We start from the raw sequence: 8,454 nt of genomic DNA, 5'->3' as shown, positions 1-8,454 counted from the left end.
AAAAAAAAAAAAAAAAAAAGAAAAGAAAAGAAAAGCCTGCAATAAATGAATACTTTTTGTCCAACACCTAAGGGTGTAAATGAAATAGTATTGGCATTCATCTCATGGTCCCTAACTCTTACATTTTTTAAATTACTGTACCTTTAATGTACAATTCTTCTGTGTTATACTCTGTGTCTCTGCCTGTATCCCCAGGGGTACACGTTCCATTTGAAGTCCATTTTCTACTTGACAATAGGAAACTTATACAAACAGGATGTTGGGGGAGGAGAGAAGTAAGACTCGGCTTTCTGTGTCCTCTGGTTTTCCCTTGGCTGGCACTAGCTGTTTCACAAGTGAGCTGGAGACTCAGCACTTCTAGGTCAGTGGCAAGGGTGCGAGCCACATACACCAGGTTCCAACCCGGCCCAGGCCTGCCAAACATCAATGACAACTACAACAGAAACATAGCCAGGTGTTGTATTGGGTACCTGTAGTCCCAGCTACTTGGGTAGCTGAGGCAAGAGAATGACTTAAGCCCAAGAGTTTGAGGTTGCTGTGAGCTGTGGTGCCATGGCACTCTACCTGGAGCCACATAAAGACTGTCTCAAAAAAAAAAAAAAATAAAGATTTATTTCCAAATACCATACACATGGGGGTTAACACAGGAATGATTATCCAAAGTCTCAGTGATAGAGACTTTTGGAAGAGAGGGGGGAGGATGTGGAAAGTATGGGTGCAGCAAGTGGTTGCTAGGGGGGAATGTGTGTAGATGGGTGGAAACAGATTTATCTGTAGATTAATTTCAGAGACAGGCATCCTGCTTCAAATGACCTTGGGTCGAGATTTATAGCATGTAAAAAGGAAGTCAGTATCCCCTTTCTGGTTCCCAATCATGTTACTCAGGTTTTATGTAGATAGAGAAAAGGCCTCCTTTCATGCTTCCTGATCATGAATGGCCTTTAGCTCGAAATATTCTCTACACCAAGCAGTCATTTTAATTTTTCTGGTGGGGGGAGAGTGGGGGGTTTGGCCAGGGCCGGGTTTGAAATTGCCACCTCCAATCTATGGGGCTGGTGCCCTACTCCTTAAGTCACAGGCACCGCCCACCAATGAGTCATATTTTGAGGCAATATTTCCTTAGCTCCTTCAATAGTATAACAGCTGGATATGCTATAGTTTCTCCACATGAAACCCGGGAGGCATCCTCCCTGCCTACTATAAAATCAGCACAACCTGCTCAAGTTATAGCCCTCACTAGAGCTTCACATGAGCAGAAGGAAAAAACTGTCACTATTTACAGAGACTCCAAATATGCCTTTGAAGTCTGCCATGCGGTTGTCGCTATTTGGAAATCTTGTGGTTCCTTTTTTTTTTTTAGAGACAGAGCCTCAGACTGTCGCCCTGGGTAAATCGCCATGGCTTCACAGCTCACACCAATCACCAACTCCCGGTGTCTCTTTCCCTAGCCTCCCAAGTACCTGGGACCACAGGCGCCGGCCACAATGCCCAGCTATTTTTGGGGTGCAGCCATCGTTGTTGTTTGGCAGGCTGGGCTGGATTCGAACCAACCAGCTCAGGTGTATGTGGCTGGAGCCTTAGCTGCTTGAGCCACAGGCACCGAATCAATCTTATGGTTTCTTAACATCAGCTGGCACCTCTATTGCCAGTAAGTCTATAATTGCTTCCCTATTACAGCCATTCACCTCCTCTCTAAGGTTACTATTATTTATTGTGCAGCCCACACTAAAGAAACAGAAGATAGAGCAGGCGGAGCTGCAAAACATGCTGCTGAAATGGTCCCCTTATCCTTTTTTAATTCAACTTAATACCTTCCCCTTATCCTTATCTGACATCATTGATCATCAGATTAATACCCCACAGACTGAAAAAGATAAATGGATACATAATGGTGCTAAACAGTTATCAAATGGATTATTTATTGAACCAAATGGACTCACCGTGGCCCCCTTTCCTTTAATGTTTTGCTTGCACTTAGCCCTCACCAAATGGGACCTATGTGCAAATGGGGATAATTAAGGAACTAAAAAATAGTTGGTACTGCCCTGGGATCTACAGAATCTCTGATCAAATTATCTCCCAGTATACTATTTGTAAATATCACCAAATCTCTGGAGGAGACCAATAATCTCTAGGGTGTCGCCAAAGACCCATGTTGCCATTTGTGACGCTTCAAATTGATTTTATAGATTTACCTCCAGCTTTAGGCTTTTCTCGCTGCTTAGTTGTTGTCTGTATGCTTAGGGGGTGGACTGAATGTTACCCAACCACATGTGCAGATGCTCCGACAGTAGTACAGAAATTGATACCTGAAATTATCCCTTGATTTGGTATACCCTTATGGATTGAATCAGATCAAGGAACACATTTCTTTTCTTCTCTTTTCTTTTTCTTTTTCTTTTTTATGGAGACAGACTCTCACTTTGTCACCCTCTGTAGAGTACTGTGGCCTCATACCTCACAGTGACCTCAAAGGCTTGGGCTCAAGCAATTCTCTTGCCTCAGCCTCCCTAGTACCTGGGACTACAAGCACCTGCCACTACATGGGGCTATTTTGTTTGTTGGTTGGTTTAGCACTTTCTTGTTGGGTTCCAACCTAACAACTCCCTATGCGGATGGCCAGCACCCTAAGCACTGAGCTATGGACATCGCCCAAGGAACCCTTTCACAGCATAAATAAACTATCTGCTTGCAAAGGCTCGGGAGAACTTTTTAAAATTTCATACCCCATATCATCCTCAATCCTCATGACAGGTAGAATGTAAAAACCTAGACATAAAGAGAAGTTTGGCAAAACATGTCAAGACACTGGACTTAAATACCCAGAAGCATTACCTCTGGCCCTTAGAAAAGTCCATAACACCCCAAATAGAATACATGGATTAACACCCTTTGAAATACTGTTTGGTCACCCAATGTCTACTGGCACCCCTAAACCTCCTGGGCTGACTGGAAAGTATAGCCATCTGAATGAACAATTTGATACCATGACTAGCTATATACAGGCACTGATTAATGTACGTGGAGCATATTATCAACAGATGAAAAAAACATAGTCTTCACCAACTGATAAGCCTTGCCATCCCTTTCGATCAGGAGATCATGCTTTTAGACGATCAAAATTTTTAGAAGAAAACATGGACTGTCACCCCGCTGGGATGGCCCTGATGAAGTACTGTTAACCACCTACACTGCCATGAAAGTAAAAGACAAAACCCTCTAGCTCGATGCCTGTGGCTCAAGTGGCTAAGGCGCCAGCCACATACACCTAAGGTGGCAGGTTCAAATCCAGCCCGGGCCCACCAAACAATAATGATGGCTGCAACCAAAACCAAAAAGAAAATAGCCAGGTGTTGTGTTGGGTGCCTGTAGTCCCAGCTAGTTGGGAGGTGGAGGCAGGAGACTCGCTTGAGCCCAGGAGTTGGAGGTTGCTGTGAGCTGTGATGTCACAGCACTCTACCCAGTGGGACAGCTTGAGGCTCTGTCTCAAAAAAAAAAAAAAAAAAAAGAAAGAAAGAAAAAACTCTCTTAGATTTACATGAGGCATGCCCAATACAGAGACAGTTGGAGAACGACCTCTACAGGTGATCTGAAAGTAAGGATTTCCAGGGCTAGTCCCCAGGCTCCTGAAGCAGATGACTCCAGGAAGTAGACAGGTATTTCCCAAGATTGCAGATCCAGAAACCTCATTTAAATCTATATTCCTTGCCTTTTAAACCCCCAATGATCACTTTTAAACAATTTTACCTTTAAGCACCCCCAATGATCACTTTTAAACAATTTTACCTTTAAGCACCCCCCACTTTCAGAAATAACACAATACAGGCTAAGTGAAAGTTGCCTCAATCTATCCCATTCTCTCTTTTATCTTCCATTATTGCTCTCCTTGCAACCTATGCCTTACTCTTATTAACCCCTACTGTTTGTCCAGGAGATTGAGGACAGAGCCGGCACCGCTTTGTTCCAGTCTTTCAAACCCTAGCCACACTAACTAATCAGTCTGATTGCTGGTTATGCTAAGGTGACTAGATTTTAACATTGGTAAAGTGGGACACCATTGGGGGGGTCTTAATTAAAAATTTGGTCTATATGGAGCAATAGAAATTTTCATAGAATGCAAAAAAAGTATTGTAATATATATTTTTAATTTCAACATAAGTACAATTTACAAATATAATACAGTAATAAAAATTATGTATAGTATTATTTTATTCTTTGGCATAGTTCTCATCTGAGGGAATTTTTTTTAGTAGATTGCTATTGTTTAAAAGGTCATGAAATTTTTCACAAGAATTTGTTAAATTATATTTCACACATAAAATAATATAAAACTCATATCCTGGCTAAATAGCCACATGGCAGCCAAAAACCATATATTCCCTCCCCATTCTCCTGCCATTCCCTAGCTTGTTGTGTATTCTGTCCAAAAATTGGGACTTTTTTTAAAAGGCCGCAGGATGTGGGAGAAATTGTTAAAAATTGGGACTGTTCTGCCAAAAGTGAGATATCTGATCACCTTTGGTTATACCAACATCTAGATCATGCAAAGGACCCTAAGTTTATTTTTATTGCTGCTAATATGTGTGCCTGGAAAATAGATGTACGATAGGATGTGGCATCCATAGCCAGAGAAGAAGCAACATACGTTTTCACCTGATGCTAGCCAACTCAACGTAGAAAACGTTCTGTGGAAACTCAAGAGCTCTCTTTTGTTCAGGTAAAGTCACTAGAAAAGAATTTTCCCCTCTGCATTGAAAATTAAAATAATGCTGGATCTTTTCTAGGTGATATCCTGGGACAATATTGTGATCAAACCCTATGGTTTGATTCCTCAGATGACATTCTTACCCCTCTCATAGAGATCATGGATGGTGCTGACACTAATTTTCCTATTGATAATACTTGTCAAATCACCATATGGCCAGGCCTGCACAATTTGGGATAGTTCACTCTCTCTCTGTGTTAAACTGCCAGGCATTGATGATTACATTAGGAGAGACCAAAAGTCTGGAAGTACTTGGTTACGTGATAGTATCAAGCCATATAATTGCCAAAACCAGACAAAGGCCCTTTATATCAAATATTCCATAACCTGTTCTGTTCCTACAAATTGACAGGGACAGCTGGGCACAGTGGCTCATGCCTGTAATCTGAGCACTTTGAGGCTGAAGCAGGTGGATTTTCTGAGCTCATAGGTTTGAGACCAGCCTGAGCCAGAGAGAGACCTTATCTCTAAAAACAGCCAGACATTAGAGGCCCCCGTAACCCTGTCAGTAGTGTGCCGGCCACATACATCCAGGCTGTCAGGTTCAAACCAGGCCAGGGCCTGCTAAAACAACACTGACAACTGCAACAAAGTAATAACCAGGTGTTGTGGTGGGTGGGTGCCTGCAGTCCCAGCTACTCAGGAAGCTGAGGCAAGAGAATTGCTTAAGACCAAGAGTTTGAGGTCGCTGTGAGCTAAGACACCCGGACAAAAAGTTGAGACTCTATCTAAAAAGAAAAAAAAGAAGAAGAAGAAATAAATAAATAAATACAAATAGTCAGGTGTTGTTGTGCGCGCCTGTAGTCCCAGGCCCTTGGGAAACTGAGGCAAGACAATTGTTTAAGCCCAGGAGTTTGAGGTTGCTGTGAACTTTGTTGCCATGGCACTGTACAAGGAGTAACAAAGTGAGACTGTCTCAAAAAAAAAAAAAAAAAATTGACAGGGACACATGACAAGTGGATATGTGAAAGTGCCCGTGAGGAGAAGACACAGCAAATTCCACAATGGAAAGTCACAGGGTTTAACCTGACTCTGTCTATAAATACCACTGGTGGTTTTATCTTGGGTAGTAATAACATATATGAATGGTTTCCACCCAGACAGGACACTGTAAACTTAGTCACCTGACCTTCCCTGTTACCAAGTACTCCACTGCAATGCCAGTCAAATTACAAATTTGGCCTCTTTTGTTCATAAGGTGGTACCTTATAAACATACAAAATGTGACATTATAAGGAATCCCCTTGTATATATAGAGATAGTGGCAAACCTGCCTTTTTCCCTTGGTTGCTTCATTGAAAGATTAACTCAACAATTGTGATAGGTTTTCTTTACTTTCTTTTGTGTGTGTGTGTGTGTGTGTGTGTGTGTGTGATTTTACGATTGTGGTAGATTAATAAGAGAAAAGTTGGGCAGCGCCCATAGCTCAGTGGATATGGTGCCAGCCACATACACTGAGGCTGGTGGGTTCAAAGCCAGCCTGGGCCAGCTATCACAATAATGGCACAAGAAAAAAAAAAAGCTGGGTGTTGTGGCGAATGCCTGTAGTCCCAGCTACTTGGGAGGCTGAGGCAAGAGAATTGCTTAAGCCCAGGAGTTTGAGATTGCTGTGAGCTGTGATGCCGTATCACTGTACCAAGAGTGACAAAGTGTGACTGTCTCAAAAAACAAACAAAAAAATCAACATTGGACACTTGGGCAGTGCCTGTGGCTCAAAGGAGTAGGGCGCCAGCCCCATATGCTGGAGGTGGCATGTTCAAACCCAGCCCCAGCCAAATAATTGCCAAAAAAAAAAAAATTGGACACTAATTAAAATAATCTTAAAAGGTTATCTGATATTATAAATGGATATATAAAATGTAATAGGCCTTACAAATGTTCACTACTCCTGTCCTTGAGCTGCTTTTTCCAGATAGTACACATTAACTAAATGGCTATGAAGGTGCTTTCTGAAATCTTTCTCCTGTCTCAAAGAACGATCTTAGAAGATACAAACAAAATCTACCTGCAATGCTTCCACTGCCAAGGCTTCCTTTGCATTTTTTCTACTACTTTCTTGTGGAGCTGGCCGAGCCCCATGCAATCCTGAATCGTCACTACCCTCTGACCTGTTGTTACTTAGCTTGCTTCCATCATGACTGTGTGTGCCTTCATCTTCATCAATTTTCTGAGACTCATTTACTGCTCTGGCAATAGGAGGTGATGTCAGAGTAGTTTTGGACACTGCTTAACTTTCTTCCATTGGCGGGGCAGGGAGTAACAGTGAAAACTGGGTCTTTAACTGCTGAGTCTTTGTCAGGGACATTCTCTGTTGTGTTCTGATCAGTGTCTATTTCCATTTCACAAGGAATACTGTCAGTCTGATATTTACCATCTAAAGTTTCACCCTCTGTTATGTTCAAGTTTTGTCCAGAGGATGAAATAGTGGTGGATTCCTTGGTACAACAGCTGGGCTGGCATCTACCTCTTCTGCCCCTGCTCTCTGAAGAGGGGCTTCTTTATTCTTTTCACCTTCAGAGAGTGATTTTTGGTCTTTTGATGCCTATTCTTTTTTTGTTTGTTGGTTTGTTTATTTTTGACACAGAGTCTCACTATGCCACCCCCAGTAGAGTATAGTGGTGTCCCAGCTCACAGCAACCTCAAACTCTTAAGCTCAGGAGATTCTCCTGCCTCAGCCTCCTGAGCAGCTGGGATTGCAAGCACTCACCACAAAGCCCATCTACTTTTCTTTCTTTTTGTTGTAGTAGTCATTGTTCTTTAGCAGGCCCAGCCAGGGCTCAAACCCACCAGCTTCGGTGCATGTGGCTGTTGCCCTACTCACCAAGCTACAGGTGCCAAGCCCAATTACTTTTTGAGGGGACAGAATCTCACTATGTCCCCCTGAGTAGAGTGCTGTGGCATCACAGCTCACAACAACCTCAAAATCTTGGGCTTAAGAGATTCTCTTGCCTCAGCCCCCCAAGTAGATAGAACTACAGGCACCCACCCCAAAGCCTGGCTACTTTTTTGTTGTAGTTGTCATTGTTGTTTGGCCGACCCAGGCTGGGTTCAGACCCCACAGCCCCAGTGTATGTGGCCATCACCCTAGCCGCTGAGCTGCAGGTGCTGAGTCTACTGTTTTTCATTGTTTTCTTTTTGAGACAGAGTCTCACTATATAGCCCTCGGTAGAGTGCCATGGCATCACATCTCATAGCAACCTCCAACTCTTCGGCTTAATCAATTCTTCTGCCTCAGCCTCCTAAGTAGGTAGGACTACAGGCACCCACCAGAATGCCTGGCTATTATTATTATTATTGCAGTTGTTATTGTTCTTTAGCTGGCCCAGACTGGGTTCAAACCCACCAGCCTTGGTGTATGGGGCTGGCACCATAACCACTGTCCTAGGGGCACTGAGCCTGACACCTCTTCTTTTAATCTTTCCTTCAGCAGTGCTGGTAATGGTGGTATGACACCCTGTGTCCTTGTCCTTTCCTTTAGAAGTCGGCTCTCTTTCACAGGCACTAAGCCAACTTCAATAAGGACTTGCTCCTTCCATGCCATTTTCCTTTTTATCTTTTCGGAGAGGAGATTTTTGGGCAATTGGTTTCATGTGAAAAGGGGGTTCTATGGTTGGAGGCAGTTCCATCTGAGTCCTCTTCTGAACCACTTCCATGGGAGGAGGCCCCAGCTCAGCAGACTCCTTCTGAAC

At 43.1% G+C, this 8,454-nt stretch overlaps 1 pseudogene; it reads right to left on the bottom strand.

Annotated features, from left to right (window-relative positions):
- Positions 1–8,277: 8,277 nt before the first annotated feature.
- The window catches only part of LOC100958686, a 2,797-nt pseudogene continuing 2,620 nt past the window's right edge, over positions 8,278–8,454 (bottom strand).

This window comes from Otolemur garnettii, unplaced genomic scaffold (genome assembly GCF_000181295.1).
Source record: "Otolemur garnettii isolate 467f Iridium unplaced genomic scaffold, OtoGar3 scaffold00335, whole genome shotgun sequence".
In the NCBI taxonomy this organism is placed as follows: domain Eukaryota; kingdom Metazoa; phylum Chordata; class Mammalia; order Primates; family Galagidae; genus Otolemur; species Otolemur garnettii.
Note: the sequence above shows the minus strand (reverse complement) of the source record. Positions and strands in the feature narration are given on the sequence as shown.